The sequence below is a fragment of the Cephus cinctus genome, unplaced genomic scaffold (assembly GCF_000341935.2).
Source record: "Cephus cinctus unplaced genomic scaffold, Ccin1 Ccin1_scaffold1576, whole genome shotgun sequence".
Lineage (NCBI taxonomy): Eukaryota > Metazoa > Arthropoda > Insecta > Hymenoptera > Cephidae > Cephus > Cephus cinctus.
The window spans coordinates 233,091-252,541 of NW_014333885.1; the positions used below are offsets into that span (position 1 = coordinate 233,091).

The 19,451-nt window shown below is 44.6% G+C and overlaps 1 protein-coding gene and 1 long non-coding RNA gene across 4 annotated transcripts in view; one reads left to right on the plus strand and one right to left on the minus strand.

Annotated features, from left to right (window-relative positions):
• LOC107273347 (transcription factor Sox-2) overlaps positions 1–19,445 on the minus strand; it is a 248,390-nt gene extending 228,945 nt beyond the window's left edge. The window contains exon 1 of the transcript XR_003061511.1: positions 19,024–19,445. The gene's annotated coding sequence lies outside the window, so the exon portion shown is untranslated. The remainder of the gene's footprint in view (positions 1–19,023) is intronic.
• Positions 15,660–19,028, plus strand: LOC107273349. Of its 3 annotated transcripts, none has more exons than XR_001539210.2 (7): positions 15,660–15,959; positions 16,077–16,287; positions 16,371–16,906; positions 17,049–17,329; positions 17,413–17,560; positions 17,895–18,074; positions 18,412–19,028. It is a non-coding gene; the product is annotated as an uncharacterized LOC107273349 (long non-coding RNA). The 3 variants fall into 3 exon arrangements; XR_001539211.2 differs by having other exon boundaries at positions 17,052–17,329; XR_003061512.1 differs by having other exon boundaries at positions 16,077–16,283.
• Positions 19,446–19,451: the final 6 nt, after the last annotated feature.

The window sequence follows — 19,451 nt, forward strand, 5'->3', positions numbered from 1 at the left end:
CACCATCTTCCGCGTCTCTCCCAAGCAAGTTCCTCATCCTATCGGGACATCCCCCCTCCCCGCCAGGATACGAAATTACTTATCCGCCGAAAATGTATCCTTTGCAAATTTTAGATGACCACAAAAATCCCCCGTGTCACGAGCCATTGCAACCCCTATTCCGTGAGATCGCAGTTCTCAAAAGCGAAACGGTATATCTGAAAAGTGCATTTATGACGCGTAGTAAAAAAAAAAAATTTTTTTTTAAACCAATTTTGACCACCTCGTTAATATTTAAGTCCGTCATATTTCCTCGCGTAAAAGCACCCTGAGACGCGGGTTCTACGTCTCGGGGATGGAACCGGTCCGAATCGTGAAAGACAGAAAAGATTTAGCCGCCACCCGCGGCGCGACGCTTTACCCTGCATTAGGTAAAAAGCATTCGCTCGTTTGGATTACGAGGCAATTTGTTAAGGCTAGCTTACAAGTGACCGTAGGCATCGGCACTGAGTACCCTCCCATAATTCGCACGTGGCACTAACGGGGAAAAAAAAAAAAAAAAGAATTCCCATCAATTTTTTTCACCGCGCATTACCCACGAATCACCCTACGAGTAGTCTGTCAATAATAATTTTCAAAAAACAAAAAAGTCACTAAAAAAGGCTCGCAAAGCGTGAAAAAAAAAATGCGCCGCGTCGGCAGCGTCGCGGCGAATCCAGAAAGCTGGGCTTCCACGTGAATCGCTAGTTACTGAATAAAGTCCCTTTTGCCGAGCGAGCTGGCTGGTTGCTCGATGGATGGTTGGGTTGGTTGCCTGGGCGGCTGACTTACTTTATTATATGTATATTCTCGCTCGACGGATGAGAGAGAGAGAGAGAGAGAGAGAGGGTAGTGCCAACGAGGTGGCACGAGAAGAGTCGGAGGAGAGGGGGCGGAGATGGAGGAGGCGGAGAACGGATGGAGCGTCATTCAAACGCGCGAGGTTCTATGAAATCAAAGGCCACATTGTCACCGGAATTACCTCCATTCGGAAACGACGTATTCAGAGGACCGCGCACGTGGAATTAACCCTATTTGTTTGCCGACTTGGAGTGCTCGCGCGTAATAAAGCTACTATTTATTTGACGGCCGATCGGGAATTCGTAAAGTTTCGCGCTCTAGCCAAGTACGCTCGATACGCGTGTGAATATATAGGAGAGACGACAAACAGCAAACTATGAATATGAGACTTTCGTCAAATTGAGTATACTTATTTTTTTTTTAATTTTTTTTTCGAAAAAAAAAAAATTAACTTCCACAGTTTTTTATAATACAAACAAGACTAGAGATCCTAGGGGATACTTCATAAGTGATCAGGCCATCCGGTCGGGCCAATGTTAATAACCGTCTGGTGACTCGACGCGAATGCGCCGATGTTCGGTTATAATTACAAACTTGTATCCACATTCAATTAATCGATTAGCCAAGGTGTGTCCAATTGGACAAGGTCGTGAAACAGTTCCCGAAAATGGGTCGAAAGGGCCCGTCAGCTGTTTACGTAGTGCCAGCGCGTGCTCCAAATTTCACGGTTGCAGATGCCCTAGGAACTCCATACCCCGTGACCCACCTCCACGAAATCCGCCCACAAAACCCACAGCGGACCCTTATTTTCACTTCCCCCAGAGAGGATCGGGGGGAGACAACTGTGCATTTACGGTTTTTCCGAAATTCCGTATGTTGTGGAAACAGCATTATATACGATTATCGTCACTGACCCTCGTTCGTAATTACTGTCCACGGGGTATAACATATACACGCGTAAAGTCTAATTTCTAATAGATTGTTTTAATTGAAAAAATATTCCACCGTTATTTCATACTGTTTCGCGTATACAGCGATATCATGTACATTACGTCACGCGATAAATCGTGTCTACAGTAAATGCCTGTAAATACTACAGTAAGACCACTCACGTTCCACGGACCGCAAGTACTCGGCCGTTTGGTTAGTAGGATGTAAGGGGAAATACGAGAGGCAGGGTGTGGGCCATCGCTGAAGAGCGTAAAGCGTTTGCCGAAGGGTATATTATTTCAAAAGCTTTTGGGGAGTCTAACTCGTGCGGCGTCGTTGAAGACCGGCCACCTACAATGGCCGATTTTAATATACCTCGCGCGCCACGGCACATTCTACATTTGACGTGCGTCGCGCGAACAAAAGTCACTGGAGGCGGAATGAAAGTGTAGTGGCGGAGGTGGAAGAGAAAAGGAGGAAGACGCGAGAGAAGAAATAAGAGAGAACGAGCTGAGCGTAGGGCGAGAGAGGGAGAGAGAGGAAGAGAGAGAGAGAGAGCGGAGAAGCATGCAAAAGCGCAAGCAAAGAAAAACAAATGAACGCTGCCTGCCCAAAACAATTGAAGCCTGCGTGGAATAGGGGCTTGGCTGGCCTTTTATGTTGCCTACCCTTATTCTCATTCTCGCTCTCTCTCTCTCTCTCTCTCTCTCTCTCTCTCTCTCTCTCTCTCTCTCTCTCTCTCTCTCTCTCTCTGATTCTCTTCCCATTACACACTCCTCACAGCTACCGAATACTTCCATCCTAACCCTCCTCAACGATCCGCCATACTCCAGCTTCAAATGAGGATTCAAGCGATCGCTCTGATGAGGCTTTTATGCGTTTCGTGCTTTCAAACGTCCACCGGATAAGGATTTCAATTTCTGGGACGATTATTATCTACGTCGGCATTATGCAACTGACGATTTCAGTACGCCTTTCCCGAATCGAGTCCCTTTGGAAATCGTACGACCCCAGCGCCCTCGCGAGAGAGACTTTTGGCCCTCGTGAACGGCAAAGGAATCTTATAAGCCCTGTGTACCGTGTACATGTGCGTCCTTGAATCGTTTGCCGAACTCATCAAGACTATTACCTCCTCGTCCACCATTCGCCGGGGACATTCTCATCCCCGTTGAGATTTTCAATTTCTTTGATAATCTTAGGATCCCCCTCTTAAAGTGGAATTTCGTCGACGGACTGTATGCGGAATTGACCAAGAAATTTTCGACGGGAATTACTCTTTATCGTATAATCATAAAATTCGTTGTCAAAGTGAACGTACAGTTGGTTCAGTCGAAACAAAAATATTACTATAGATAATTTACACGCGATACGTATGGCGTGTGGTTCCAGTACTATAGAAAGTCTTACCACGCCATATACACGCAAAGATAATTACGACTTGACACAGTAGACATAACAAATGCATAGAAGCATCGAAGCCTCGACCTTTTTTCCAGGTAACAATATTTCCACGAAAAAGAACAGAGGGATTAAGAGTAAGGGCTGAGTTAACGAAACGAAAACCTAGCTTATTATTTCAATAAAGAAACATGTATTTCCATGCCGAGAACAAGAGACTGTAAAAGACGTGCTTGTAGAGGCAAGAGGCGATAGACGCACGCGTATTCTTATAGCTATTAATATACGATAGGAGTTGGATTACGTGACATTGTATAATAATCATAAAAAAAAACTTCGACTCACCATAGACAAGGCGGTATTCCCAAATTTGGACCATAAATTACGTCCCCGGCATATATGGTACTCCAGTCATACTCGCCACTCCGTCAAATCCGAACGTCATTGCAATCCGCGCACTACACATCCAGCAGAAATGTCGCGTCGCGACGCGTCACGTCACGCAAAATTCAAAACCAAAATTCCGAGCATTGTCCGCGCGTCAGTACGTTGTCATACGCAAACGGGTATATAAAGGCTCGACACCACTATTCTAAATCATCGGTCAGCGGCCACTCATAATAATGAAAAACACTCCGCGCTCCTCGAGGATCCTCAACTGGGCCACCGGCGATAAACTCCATCATTTTTGGCAGCCATCGATGCAACGAGACGCGCCACTAACGTAATAAGATCATCAACCACCATTTTGATTATGACTTCGTCTCGACGCGAAACACAATTAAGTCAAGCGAGTGCATTAATTGTCAAGATTTTTATGTCACGTAAAAAAAAAACAAACATCTTTAAGCTAATAAAAATTACACACAGCTTGTATTGTTATTAATTACTGCTTGTGAAACCCGCTCGAGCATTATTTAAATTATATTTTCAACTGTCACTTGTCACACACACTGTACTCCAATGGCTTAGCACTACTCTTGACTATTTTGAATACACTTCCCGGACGCTTCTTAGAACACGATAAATCGCGTATATTCTTGCTAGATTCTCGATTGTCAACTGTCGATTAAATTCTTTCACAACTTCATATACCACTGACAGAATCCCAGAGAACACAGCGAGCTCGTGCTCGCCCGGCGCTCCGAACCAAACTGATCCGTAGCTTTGCTATCCCGCGACTCCCACCTAACCTAACATAACCCAACGCGACGCCCCCCCGTATTGCATGATACGCTCCAGCCGAATATCCTAATACAATTTTCATTCTCCATTCTAACCCTGCGTATGGTGAATGCGCTATGGAAAATCGTATATGCTTCAATTAAGGGTGTATTGAACACGAATGATTTTAACAAACGCATTATATAACCGAAGACTTATCGAATACCGCTGACGTACTATATATCGATGCAGACCTAAAAATTCAACAGAAATTCATACCAACCTTACGAATTAAATTTACTAATAAATAACCCATTATTACCAATTGATTAAAAAGAAATCTTATTACGACCCAAATATATGAAAAAAAATTGCTCCAAAATCTAATTCAGTTAAATTAATCATTCGCTTCCTTATTCGGTACGGTAATCAGGTATCTGAAGATCTTTAAAACTTACAATCTCAAGGCTAGTGTCAACCATCCCCTAGGACATCTGACACGTGCCTCAGGTACGAACTACTATATATGGTCGACAGAGAAAAAGGGATATAAAAAGAAGGTAAAAATATGAGCAGTGCGAGAGAAGTTGAGGTCCACCCTAAAACCAACGAAACCACCCATCGAACCGGTCCCGTACTGTGTATACGAGGGATGGAGGCGGTGGGGGGGGGGTAGCATTGTTACCACCACCCCCGATATCATCGCCACGTTGTTGATTCATTCAACGTGTTGAAAGGAACCAAACCCCAGACCATCCCCTAACGGAGCTGCTCCACATCGTAGAATCTATTCCTTTGAATGTGTTAGGGGTTGAATGGACGTTGAGGGGGGGGGGTCTTGTACGCGCTACGTGCGGCCCGGTAATGCGAATAAAAGATTGCGGCATTGGGGCGGCGTTGGTAAATGGGCAGGAGACAGGTTACGCGTGGTGCGTACGAGTGTCATACGTATACATACTCTTTGGACAGTAGGGGGAATGAAAATGACATTTCTTTTTTCATACAACCAAAAGAATACAATTTTTTTTTCATTGTACGTGTCCAATGCGCCGAATGTGATAAAACGTTTTCAGCATTGTTGCGCATTCCACGACGACCACCGTGAGTCGGTTTGATCAGGTTTGCCGATGAAGATCAATTTTTCACGGGGAGGGTGAGAAATAAAAGTAGAACGTAAAGCAAAGAAAAAAAAAAAAAAAAAAAGCTAATAACACCCGAGGTATCAAACTGTCAATTTTTGCAAGTAAAAAAAAAATTAAGGTCCATTCACACCATGGTTACACTTAATTCGCTCCGATATATATACATAATTACGTCACGAGTGCCAGCATGAAAAAAAAAAATATTGCAATCCAAAAGAAAAAGGCCGATTATCCAAATCATCCGTTAAATTTGAATCGACAATAAATGTACCTTATGTATCAACCTTAACGATACTGTACGTCGGGTCGATGGTCCAGGTGGAAAAAAAATTATTTTTTTTTAAATCGTAAAAAATCCCTGACACGTGGTAATCAGGCATTTCGAAAGAAATCCCGATCGATCCTAATGAATAATGAAGCATGACCAATAAATAATGACCGCTCGAGCATCTGCGATTCCGTGTATTCGCTGGGAAGGACCAAGGGTGTCGGGGGATGCGGGGGGGAGGGGGGGGTCCAATCGACAAGCTATTATCCCGTTACGGTAGAAGACGTTACACGTTACCCATTGCGCAGGCGTCGCAAGGCCCACCGGAAGCGGTTATTAAGTTCCCGGCCCATTGTTACCGCCTTAGTCAAACGGAATGCAATTTATAAGTTGAACCGTTCGTCCACGGAGGAAGTCGTCTAATTGGTCTCGTTTCGCTGGGTTCCCCGGATGTAATTATCATTGAATTAAAAGTCAAAATACAAAGGTCAAAGTGTTTCGCGGGAAAAAAAGAATAATCTACAATCCCACGGAAATCGATAAGATTCACATTATTAAGATAGCAGATAATCAGCGCTGCTCGTCGCGCCAAAACCCCAAAATCACCCTCCGAGACCGGTCGAGCATTTATTTATTTATTAAATCGAACGAGCCCGTCTTCCGACTTGCGGACGAGTCCTCTTAGCATCGATCAATCAAAAGTTCCCCCAGCGAGAGTATCGAGTTACCGCATCCCGTCCGTTTGCTAATTCAGCAGCGCAATTTGGCCCAATCAGACGTCAGACAAGGACAAGAAGTCGGGCAAGGAAAGACAGACGACTCGGACGCACTTTAGTACGGTACTGTCAAACGTCAAACGTGCCATCGCACGTGGCACCAGCCTGAAATTTGACGTTTGACTCGAGAGCCCTGTATCGATATACATATATATATACAAGGGACGTATATAACTATATAGAACGCGTTAAGGGGACAATCGCTACAGAAAGAATGGCTCCGTAAATGTGATAGCTGGATAAAAGAATACGGAATAAGAACGGCGAGTGTAGGACGATGGTAAGTAAACGTGTATACGTATACAGTTACCATATATATATATATATATATACAGTCACGGAGAAACAACGAGTGCGAGAGCGAGAGGTTAAAGAAGAGCGTTTACACGTAGCGCAAGAGAGAGAAGCCCGGCGCGGGCACCTATACATTTAAATAAATAGCGTTTCATTATAACTTTTGTGCGCGCGTTACTGTCCGCCTGACAATGCCTGAAACAAAGCGCTTCTCCATTGTTTGGGAAATAAAAGACCGCGCGCCGGCCCCCGTCGACATGGCCGCCCGACGACGCCGACGTCGCCCGGCGCTGCCTCCGTATTCTTCGAAGGCTCCTCGGAGGAGCCTCCCTCCCTCGGCTCGCCGGCCGAACCGAACTGCCCGCGAAGCCTCGGCTTCTCCTTGGAATCCGCCAGCCGTTCGAAGGGGGATAAACGAGAGGCAAGCTATTCCAGTGCCATGTATCCATGTATGAGCGCGGCCAAAGAAATAAACGTCACTGTCTTTTCACGTAGACCAATTCCATTCGCCGGAGCCAAAGGCCAATAAGCAAACCCACACGCGGGATCCCCGACGTAAGATGGCTGCCGTCTTAATATCCCGGGGCAGGATTAACTGCGAGATCTGCCTAAGAATGGCCGGAGGATCAGAGCCGAGATTCTAATTAAACGTAAAACAGCTTCATTAACTTACCAGCAGCCGCGGCTCGCAGCTCGTCGCGGTTAACTAGCAGGTATTACACGGCGCGTTATATACCGGGTGGATACACACGCGTTTTCTAGATCCTAACGCTTTGATTGTACCTTCAACTGGAGTTTCCGACCAAATTTCGATTCCCGGCAGATCCGCTGCGGCTGGACGCCTGTCGGACGTCAAGAGACACCCTGGGCATGGGGTATGGAATTTGGTGAAGGGAAAAGGGTAAACAACAATATTTTATGGGAATTGAACTCAGGACGTCTAAGAATTTAATTTTTTTTTTCTTCACCTAAAAACATCCTAATGCTTTGATTATACCTTGAACTGGAGTTTCTCAAGAAATTTCGACTCCAGGCAGATCCGCTGCGGCTGGACGCCTGTCGGACGTCAAGAGACACCCTGGGCATGGGGTATGGAATTTGGTGAAGGGAAAAGGGTAAACAACAATATTTTATGGGAATTGAACTCAGGACGTCTAAGAATTTAATTTTTTTTTTCTTCACCTAAAAACATCCTAATGCTTTGATTATACCTTGAACTGGAGTTTCTCAAGAAATTTCGACTCCAGGCAGATCCGCTGCGTCTGGACGCCTGTCGGACGTCAAGAGACACCCTGGGCATGGGGTATGAACCTTGGTGAGAGAAAAAGGTAAAAAAAAATATTGTATAGGAGTTCAACTCAGGACGTCCAAAACTTAATTTTTTCTCTTCTCGCGGGTTAAGCGACGGCGCTAGGGATGCGTCGTACGTCATTCGGTATTCTAGATCCCCTTGGCGTCTCTTAACGTCCGTCCGCAGCGTGCAGCGGGTTGAATTGGGTTAGGGTTAGGTTAGGTTAGACATTGCCGTTCGTCATCCTTGCTAATAACTTCTTTCTTATGGTCGATTTGGCCGGAGTAGTTTCATCGAATTCAAAGGGGAGACAATTACTCCCTAATTAGAGGCCCTGGGCATATTCAGCTACGTGGAACGACGCTCGACACTCGGCGCTTCAATGCGGACGCTCCTTTGTAGCTGAATCTACGTCTTGTAAGGCCAATGGGTACGAGTAAACTTCGTACGGGACGCGTCGAGAATTATATGTGGAATCGTTCGAAACGTTTTTCTTGGAGATAGAGAGACTTGGGACGTCAGTTGTGAACGATGCTTAAGGTATAATAAGAAATCTCTCTTGTCTCATTGAGAGACTGTAAAAGGGTACGGGGGCTTATGAGGTTATGTTTTGGCCGAGTTATTTACTATGCGGTGGATTTGAGGTCAATGAGAATAATAGGTAAGAATAAGTGTAGATATACATATATATATATATATATATATATATATATATATATATATATGAATGTGGCTTGCAGGAATTTTTGTGGCGAGTAGATAAAAAAAACGTTACGTGGAAACAGTACTTACCACAGGATCTGTAGCTTTTTGGATTCCTTGTGTATCCTGAACGGGTTCGGTCCACGTGGTTGGGCACACACGAGATTCGTTCACTTCACTAGACTAATTAGTTACTTTTTAAGACGGAATTAATAGCCGGATTTTCGCGCGATCGCGACCGACTGCGATTTAGATAGACTCGCGGTTTCGGAAGTTGAGGTAGCGGCTGAGGGGTGCAGGGGGTGTAGGGGGTGATCGTGCTAAATGGGCTGAAGGCCTCAGGCAAAAGTTTATGTAGATGCGAAGAATCGTGAGAAACGTGACAATTAACATAGGACAAGTGCAAATGCCCGGACTAAGCAGTCCAGAGTGCGAAATGCACGTAATTCGGGTCCAACCGGATCTTCAGTTTACGCTTCCAGCCTCCGTCACTGCCCACAGCTCGAACCGTCTTGGCGTATTTCGTACGGAGTTTACTGCGATGCCAAAGTGATATCGCGAAGAGGGTATAGCCCAGCGAAAGAAATAGGGAAAATAGGTAGCACAAAGAGAGACAGAAGTCGCGTTATGAAAAAAAAAGAAGAATTAGAAAATCAAGTGAATATACCTCGGCAGACTGATAAGAAGAAGAATAAAGAAGCGACGGTTGATTGACAACAGCGAAAGATGTAGATGAAGGAAGAAACAAAGGAAGAAGGAAAAGATCGCGATGTCCAAGAGGTCAATATAGGAAATCGGCTCTCGGAAGACTGAAGAGCCTCGATAAGTCCTTCCGCAGGGCACTCGTTACCCCCTCTCGCCCGAGTACCGATAAACAAGCGCTGCCCTCCCGCGGCAAATTGTTCAATTACAACTAGTACAGTGAGCCTCTGCGATACCCTGCATTGGGAATGCAGGCCGATCGTGTATTTTGCCATACTGCCTAATCAAAAGAGTCGTTGATGCTCCTTGTTTACGTATTACATTACTTGCGCACCTTACCATCTTTAAAGCTAAAATATGTTAAATCAAGGAAAAATATCAAGCCCAGTCCAGTCAACAGCCGAAAGATCCCAATTGATAATTAATTCGTACATAAAGGGTCTCTGCCGTATGGTTAAGGGTCGAAAGGGGCCGAATGGCCTGTGTATCGGCGATTAGAATTCCGACTGGAAAATAAAGCCCGAAATCGTTTCCGCGAAGGGACCAGGAAGTGCACGTGGAGGCGCAGGGCGACGGAAGGGCTGCAGGAGGCAGAATGCAGCGAATTCGAAAGAGCCAGGCAGCCCTGCGCCTGCATACGTAATGCCATCCGACATTGTCAAGCGGCGCGAACCTCTTTTGTCTACCATCGGGAAAGCGCGGAACGAGCCGCGGAAAATTCTGATCGTCGACCAACCTATATCGATCTTCGACTGATCATTTGCATCCTCATTGTTCGCGCATCCGACGAAATTCCATGGGAACAATATTCGCGTGGCGATTGGAATCGTCGAACCCTCTGGGAACCTTGGTCGTGGAGACTATAGGCGGGTGAAGAGCCCGCAAAAAAAAATTTACGTGTAAAAAGCTACGACAAGAAAAGGAGTTACGTGAATTCCTCTAAAAAAAAGAATTTTAAAAATAATATTATCAATACCAAATACACGAGTCATTGCATATCTGCTTATCATATGACCTAGCACTGGTCCAATATTAATTGTACTTTCAACTCAACGGAATACCTCGAAAAAGCACTAAAAATCTATATTGTCACAAATATAAAATCTAAATACACTCGCAAGAGCGAAAGGCTCGCATGTGAATTGGGTTGCTTTTGGTCAAAGTAAAAATGCCAATTAATGAAGTGTACGAGGGGCTGGGCTGGGGGTGGGTCTTTGACCGTAGGGTGATGAAGGTTGAAAATAATCTATTAAGATATCAGGAGCGACAGAGTGCACAAGCGGGAACTGGTAAAAGAGCAGGAGTAACTAGTCAACGGTGATTTCTCCCTTATTATTCGTATATTTTTATTATAAAAAAAAAAAGAAGTGCCGGAGAACGAAAGCGTCGGCGTATCCTGAATACTGAATGAATTAATTCGAGCATCGGGTCCGACCGTGTTGACAATAGGCAGACGTTATATGGGGAGCGAGGGAGGTAGCGAATGGGAGTGCGAGAGAGCGAGCGAATAAATAGTGAATAGTGCGAGAGAGAGAGAGACACGAGACTGCACATATTTTTATGTCATCGCGGCAGCGGCGATGCATTGTTGTCGCGAGACAAAGGCAAATGTGGCGGAAAAATTGCGGAGGATAGTGAGGGGGGGTAGGGGTGGGGGGGGGTAACGTCAAAAGGGATGAAGCAGACAGGTCGAGTCAAGGGTGGAAAAGCACGTGGGATAATTCGTCTGTAATTACTTTCATCCCTTAAAATCGGCAGCTCGTACTAAGAGTTCATGAAATTCGTCTATTTCGATTGGGGAAAAAGAAAAAACATCCCTTAGAGGTACCGAGGATCAAAAAGGCTCGGAGGGGTCCTCGAAAGAAAATTATGGAATATGGATCGAAAACAAAATTTTAACTATAAGGGGGGATTGGACGAAGGAGGGGGGGGGTAACTACAATTAAGCCAGTCAGTCCCTGGCTGAGTTGGTCCATTGAGAGAATTGGCCTGCGCGGGCAGCCAACTATCGAGCAGAATTGAGATGCCGATGTGCCACTGGGTGCAGAAAAGGCAAGGGTAGTGCCAGGGGGCGGCGAGAGGGGTGCTCGGGACAGGGGTGGGTTTCGCAGATTATCAAGCATCAGTTGTCGGGAAGAATAAGCAACCGCCAACCGTCATTTAACTTTAACGCTCCAACTGCCCCCACCTCACCCTTACGGATCCCGTACCACACCCAGCAACCCCTTCTGCCCCCACCCCCCGCGTCATCCCTCGAGGACCACCCTTGGTCCATGCTAATTAAATCTGCCTACGTACTTCTTGGCCCTTTTACAACCCCCTTACCAAATCCTAACAATTGACTGCGGAAACGACTCTACTACGTATACGTTATATATACAGACACGCGTATAGCTCCACGTAAATCGAACCATAGGAAATTGGCCACAGTGCGAAATTAATGAGACTCCATGGTCAGTGGGCAATTAGCAAATTATTATTATTTTTTTTTTTTAATTTTTCATCGCACAATGCAAATGGTCAAACCGGCGATCTCGTTGGTTGAAAATTTTTTATACCAAAATTTGGACCGCGATCCTAATTTAAATCTCGACTGCCCGCCCAATCGCAGCATCCCAGTATCGACTGACGTCCTATTGGTCCACGGCCTTCTCTCGTCATCGCATCTCACGTACTCCGAACAAAATAATTTTACTTCTTACCCCTTCGACCTCCTGATTCTATGTCTGAACATAAAACACTGTTTCCACTGCAGTAGTAGATACTGGTACGTCATATTTGGCCACTAGCATTGTCTGACTAGTTACCAACTGTCTCTACTGGCTACTACCGACTGTCAATGGTGACCATTTCTTTTGGACCGTTCATAATTTTACTCAATGATACATACGGTGAACATTTTTTTCCCACAAGATCACATCGACTTTTCTCAGGTCCGACTTTCAACTGCACGGAGGCGCCTGGTTATTCATTCGACTCACATACAGCCAGGACGACCAACAGTCGAGAGAACATAGGACGGTGGGCAAAGCACAGGTGGATATGTTATTCGTGTCCACAATGGCGTCATTGATGTGAAGCATTGTGCTTCCACCCCATATTGTAGATTTGCGAACGCATCCCCGCGCCCCACTCGGTTTATATATACGTATACCCCATCGCAGACTATACAGAAATTCTGCTTCTTTCACATGCACGAGAACTTCCTACTTCTTTCCCATCTTCGTCTCCGATCCCTCTTTCGCCTTCTACTTCTCCTCGTCGCCTGTTATTTCTCAATTCCTCTTATGCACCGGAATCTCGCTGATCCATCGAAGAGATCGAGTCGGAAACGGCGGCCATGTTTTATCGCTACAAAAAAAATTACTATTTCTCAACGCATCTCATTGTTCGCGCATTCATTTTTTTACCTGATTCATGAAAAATATTTTTTTTTCATTTCCAAAATTTAAACCAGTCCGAAAAATCCGAATATTACATTTACCTATGTTATACAGTATATACATACATAGTCTGTTCGTTTTGACGATTTCTATATGTACGACCGTATAGCGTGCGTTTCTGTATCAATGAATTCTAGTATAGTTCGCGATGAAAAGAGCAATAGCACAGGGGCCGTATAGAATATCGTCAGATATCAGAAGGATAAAGGTACAGTGGTATGGTATATATAAGGTTATGTACCAAGTATATAATAGGGGTTGGTACACAAGGGGAAGTAATGCGCTCATCTCCGAGTTACAATAGAACAATGCATCCCGTGAATAAAGCTCTATGGTGTTGCCAGTCGCAAAACACACGTAGGTACTATCCACGAGAGGAACCCCACTTCCGGTAGACCCTTGGACTCGTCATCCCCCTCCTACGCCAAGATAGTTACGTACGAGCGATATCGGAGAGAAAGCCGGAGGGAGTGATGATAGAAATTTTTTTTTTCAAAAAACTACCCTTAAATTTTGCCAAAATTTTTTTCATCCCTTACAGATCAACATTTAATTACTATGCATGAGGGGGGTGGGGGGTGGACGTTTAAGCCCTTTCGTAGCGAAGGTGGAGGATTGGGGGTGAGTGGGAGGGGGTCGTATTAAAATAAAGAAGGGATGCCACCAGCAAGGGGCGGAGGGGGTGGAAGTCAATGTATAACTTCATAAAGAGTGCAGGGGCTGGTTAAGAGCGAAGATCCCGATGGAGGGGATGAAGAGGGAACAACGAGGAAACAATGCGTGGACGTAACGACGACCAGAGAAAGACGAGCAAGCGAGCGGACCGGCGTCAAACAATGCCTGGAAACAATGTGCACAAGAAGGACGAAGCCACCTTACAATGTGGACAATAGGCAGATAGTTAGTGGGAGTGAGAGAGAGAGAGAGAGAGAGAGAGAGAGAGAGAGAGAGACAGAGTGGGGCCGAGTTTGCGAAAAGCACTGAGGAGAGGGTCGAGAGAGGTTCGTCCTATTGCGGAAAGCCTCCCTAAAGCGGCTCTGACGCGGATGGAGAACGCGAGCAATTCGTGGGTAAGAGAAGGTGCTGTTTGAAAGTTAGATGAAATTGGATTTAAAAAATATTTCGAAAAAAATTATTTAAAAAAATTATTACGTAAGAGCCGAAGGGAAGAGATTTTAGTGGAAAAAGTCTAAAGAGTAAGAGAGGAATTGATTGATTGAAATTTCTTGGTTTTTTTTTTTCCAGTGTTAGATATATTTTTGAGATCAATTTAAGGGTGGATTATGGATATCGGGATTATCCGTAGTGTGGCAATTCTTTTTTTTATTTTGGCACTGACCATCGTGGTCACCCTATGATGACCACTGACGAGCGAAGCCAGTCCGGGCAGTACGTGCCGTCTACGATGAGCTTTATGATTGAAAGGGAGACACGGGGATGGGTTAACAATGCGCGGGAGCGAGAAGCAGAATGTCAAGTGGACATTGTTGACGGCGACAATGCCGCTGAAATTGCCGGAGAACAAAGAGGTCTTATGATGACGCTGCTGGCGAGCGAGCGAACAACGAATGAGCGAGCGAGTTATTCGTGGACACTATGCCTTACCTTTATTATTCTATGCGTGCTTCACTCTCTGTCTCTGTCGTTCTCGCAATACCTTCTACAACGGTATATATATGTACAAACCTTCATCGAACTCTTACAGGGTGCCATACTGCCTGTATTATATCGTTAACCCCCTATCGCAACACTTACTCCGATATTCCTAAATTAAGGCAGTCATTTAATATCGAGCACCGTATATGTATATGCAGTCGATGAATGCTGCAAAGCTTCGTGAAGTATTTATATAAAGTAAAAAGAAAAAGACTGATTAATGTAAAGACGACCTATACGAAGTATCCATCGATTCTAAAGGGTGTCCTGTATCGCGTTGGACGTTCAAAGAAGATCGACAGCCATTTTTATGTTTTCCTTTGGTTCTGAAGAATATTTAAAGTACTCACTGTTCAATGCCCGTGAGCTCTCGTCTATAGACGACTCTATACGTATCCACGTATATTGTAATATAAATGTGTATTTCAATCCCATATATAAATATATAACCGACTCTTCGTGCTTTCATTGATTCGCGGAAAAAAGTAAAGAGCTTTGTCGCCGCGGCATCAAAAGCTTGAATGACGCGACGATGAAAGAAGGAAGTATCGGTACAAGAAACTGCGGAATGAATACTGAAAAGAATGTAGCCGGGAGAGAGAAGCCCGCGCGAGATGAAAGAGGGAGAGAGAGAGAAAACGATACGAAAGGAAAGAGTGAGAAAGAGAAGGAGAATAAAGCAAAGAAGAGAGGAAGGAAAGAGACGAAGAAGAAAGAAATAAAAGTCCTGACTTAGACGTCACAACAAGGCAGAGTGAGAGAGAGAGAGAGAGAGAAACATACCAAATACTCCGAAAAGTCCAAGACCGTTGGTCCTCGGTATCCAAAAGAACGGAATACGTAAAAAGGTATAAAGTAAAAATGAAGAAAAAAGAGAAAGACAATAAAGCCACTGGACGGTAACTACGAAATATCGAGTGAAAACAGAGAGAATTATTTATTTGTGTAACGCGAGTAAAAATTCAAATTTACGAGAGGCAATGCCGAGTTGCCAACGTTCGTTTGAAAGCTATAGGCTAGGGCTATCCCCACTCCTCGCGTCGGCCATAGAGACTTTTAAGCCGCGTCCACAGAGTACGTCGTGAAAACAGGGTCGGCAATTCCGGGCGCATCGCAAAGCCATCCTACAGTCGGAATTTCATCTCGCTCTTAAACTTGTGTCGGTTGAACACGAGGGACAGCAACAACGTATGTCGAATAGAGTTCTAATAGTAAACGTGGGTATGCCGGATTACGCTAAACTCCATGATGGCTTCAAAGCCAGTCCGTGCAGTGTACGAGGATATACATACAGGGTGTCCTCTCTATAGAGGAGGCAGAGAAGGCAGAGAATGAGAATGAGGATGAGGACGAGCAAGAGACCGGAGATAGAAGGTAGGTTGAAAGCCGTACTCGGCAGCGTATGCAGATAATCGGTACAAAGCCTTTCGTCCGATGACAAAGCAGGAGCCCGACCGGCTTCTATACCAGACTTCATATTATTATATATAGGGTGGCACGACGAAATTCTAAGAGGGCTGTCGCCACTGGCATCAACGTATGTGCATACATACATCGAATCTCGAAGCTTTTTGTTTTCGTGACGACGATATGTGCAGGAGGTACAGGGGCGAAACATAACCTAACGTAACCTGTGAGACGATTCGAAGTAGATCATAAAATATGGATTTATGTACAGGGTATCTATACAGACTAATTGTAGGTAAGTATGCTTATGCATAATTATTATTATTCAATGGCGCTGTACTGTGCCGTTGTCCTGTAAGAAATAATTGCGTTTTGTAGGAATACAATTGTTCTCTGACGCGAGTTGGTCAACACGAGGAAACTGATCGAGGTAACATCTTACTTCGATAAAAGTCACAGGAAGTCTATTAATCACGCGAGCTGCATTGTGCTATTCAGCCACTCGCCATTCACCACTCGAATATTATCGATACCGCCGAACAGCCATCCGCAGCTATTGAAAGAGAGTTTATCAATAGAGCGCAGGACACTCCTGCAGCACACACTGGCTAGACCGCTGACGTAGGTTCATCATAATCTTTCAAAGGTACCAGCGCCAATGGAATGCATCTGTATATTGTATTTTATATCACTGGAGGATCATCTACACCATCATGAAAATTCTGTGGTTCAAAAAAGAGGGAGAAAGTAAAATTACCGATTCGAGAAATTTCAGCGTCGGAATTAATGACTAGTAAAACATTTTTGGAACATTGAAAAAGGAATCATTATTTCTTGGATTTGAAGGCAATTATTTCCACTACAATTTTATGATCATTCAAGAGGACCTAGAGAATATTTAGAACTCTGTTCAGGTAAGATACAGACTTCTGGTGATCCTTGTATAGCTTTCTTATCACGTATTCGTGGCAATGAAAGCGGCACTTCCACCAATTCTCTTAAGCCGATTTGGTTCCCAGCGATATAACCTAAACTCACTTTTTACTATTTTCCCAGAAGATCTCTACCACGTATACGCCCGGATCCTGGGGATCTGCGCGGCTGAGTACTCCTTTCTAGGCCTACTATAAACAGCGACAAAAGGATGTGTCGAGTGGGCGACGACTATTCAATGCACGAGAAAGGATTGTCTGACGTTGCTGAGGACTCCCGCAGACCCATGGCTATGCTATAGTTATTTCTCGTTCTTTCTGGCCGTCTCCTCCTTGAACACCAGAGTCAGGCCAGTGGACTGTTCGCGACTACTGAGAGTAGCGAACGAGAAAGATGGAGAGCTGGTGAGAGTGTATAAATTGCAAAAGCGTGTGGTCCACGTGTGTGGGGTGCAGGGACTATTTTAGCCTGACGTTTGTGTCCATAGAAATGGCGAGGACGAGTGGGACGAGTACGGGGTAGCAGAGCCGGGAGAAATGAAGGGATGAAACAATGTGCCTTTGTACCTGAAAGAAATAGAAAAGCCAAAGAGGCAAGAGCGATTGAAATACTTGAGACTGACTACGTCAAATATGGTATATACATATATACATATATGTTCCTTTTAAAAATATCGAGAGGTGGTTTCCAGGACCTTTCTTTCTGGTGTGTTGGCAGTTATAAGGACATTTGGTGCTTTCCAGCTTGGACCTGGAAGAATTCTATATACAACGTATACTTCCAGGGCCACTCGGCGGCACTCACACAGAATTTTCCAAAAAATTTTTACATGTCCCAAAGTTTAGGTTTTTTTTTTTAGAAAAAATATATCGGCTTGCCGTTGTAAGTGCCACGTATCCCGGAAACTGCCCTCTGACATATTTATATATGTATATGGAAACTGCTATTGCGCTTTTTCTTTCTATCCAGAAGACCAGCATGTGATTGAATGTAAGGATGAGAGATCGCATTCAGAATTCATTTGCTGAATGTGTTACGGGTACGTATAACGAGGTTGATTCCGTTATTCCAGATGAGTATTTCCATATGGAGAATATATATATATATAAAGAATCCGCAAGTGGAATCGTCATCGGAGAAATGAAAACGGTAAGATGGTTGGGGGTGTTCCTCAGGAGGGTGGGTATTGGTAGATGGGGTTGTAGGTTGGTAGACCTTTAGATTCCAGAGTGAAGCATTGTGTCCCGAACGCGCATTGTCCTCCCGTCACTGGGAACTCGACAATGCCGAGTCCGTAAGTTAGTAACCCTACCGTAAAAACTTATCTCTTCCCCAACCTCCAACCTCAAGAACCTTCGTGATTCCGTTCGATTCTTACCGAAGAATCCCACCTACGTTAGCCCAGCTTTTTTTGGGCTTCTTGGGGTTGGCCTTGGCGCCATTCCTGGGGGAACCATTTTTAAACGGTGTTTTCATCCCATTCCAGCGTTCCAGTCGAGCACTCACGATTCATCCTTTACAATTCGGAAAATACACGAACAAGGACCCAACCGACCACGCTTCTCCACTGTGACCCAGGATCGACCTGCGGCCATTCAATGTCCGCGAATGGCTTTGGCGCTTTTGGTACCGTCCATGAGAAACCTCGAACAGGAAGCTGAGAAAGTTCTGTCAATGCTGGAGAACAAAAGTCGGAAGTGAACGGTACTGGGGACCGGATATAAACATTAGGAGTTGGCGGGTGGTCCTCTGATTGGGACTCAAGTTGCTCGACAGCCGGACAACGCGTGGTCAGCGGACAAAGCTCTTCTAATTGTCCCTATCAACGACGAAGAATGGACCGTGGGCCTGCTGCTGACAATTTCATTTGTAATTTGCATAAGGCTTATTAAAATCACAATGGATGCTCGACCTGGACGGATCCTTCCTGATCGGCTTGGGAGCTCAACAAAAGTACCAGGACCGTTTAAACGCTTGCGTCCCTTATTACGTACCGACTGTCGTACAGGGAACAGTATCAAATAGACTTTAACTGCCTTTCAGTGGTCAAACTTTACTACGTTTTCTATTATATATTATTGACACAAAGTGAACTTACCTTAAAGTATGTAGAATCCGTACTGCAAAATCCATAGGCACACCATAGATATTTTCACGGTATAAAAACACTAACACTGGTTACTAAAATTCACGCGTTTTATTTAAATGATTTACACTGTTTGACAAATCATACAATTAACGTATTTTCATATTTAAAAGCAAAAAAAAAAGAATACTTGATCGACTAAACATTTAATCAGTTTAATATCTGGCCATTCGAAAACGCTAAAAAAAATTCAAGATCACTAGAACCAAAAAGGATGACACTGTCTTTAGAAATAATCGTAGACAGATAATAAATGGAAGAAAAAAAGAAAAGGTTGACAAACCTTTCTAAAAATGAACCGCACACGTGAATGGCGGCGCGAAAACTGAACCACCGCAGATGCTATCACATTGCGCTCTACTCCTCCCCCCCCCCCCCCC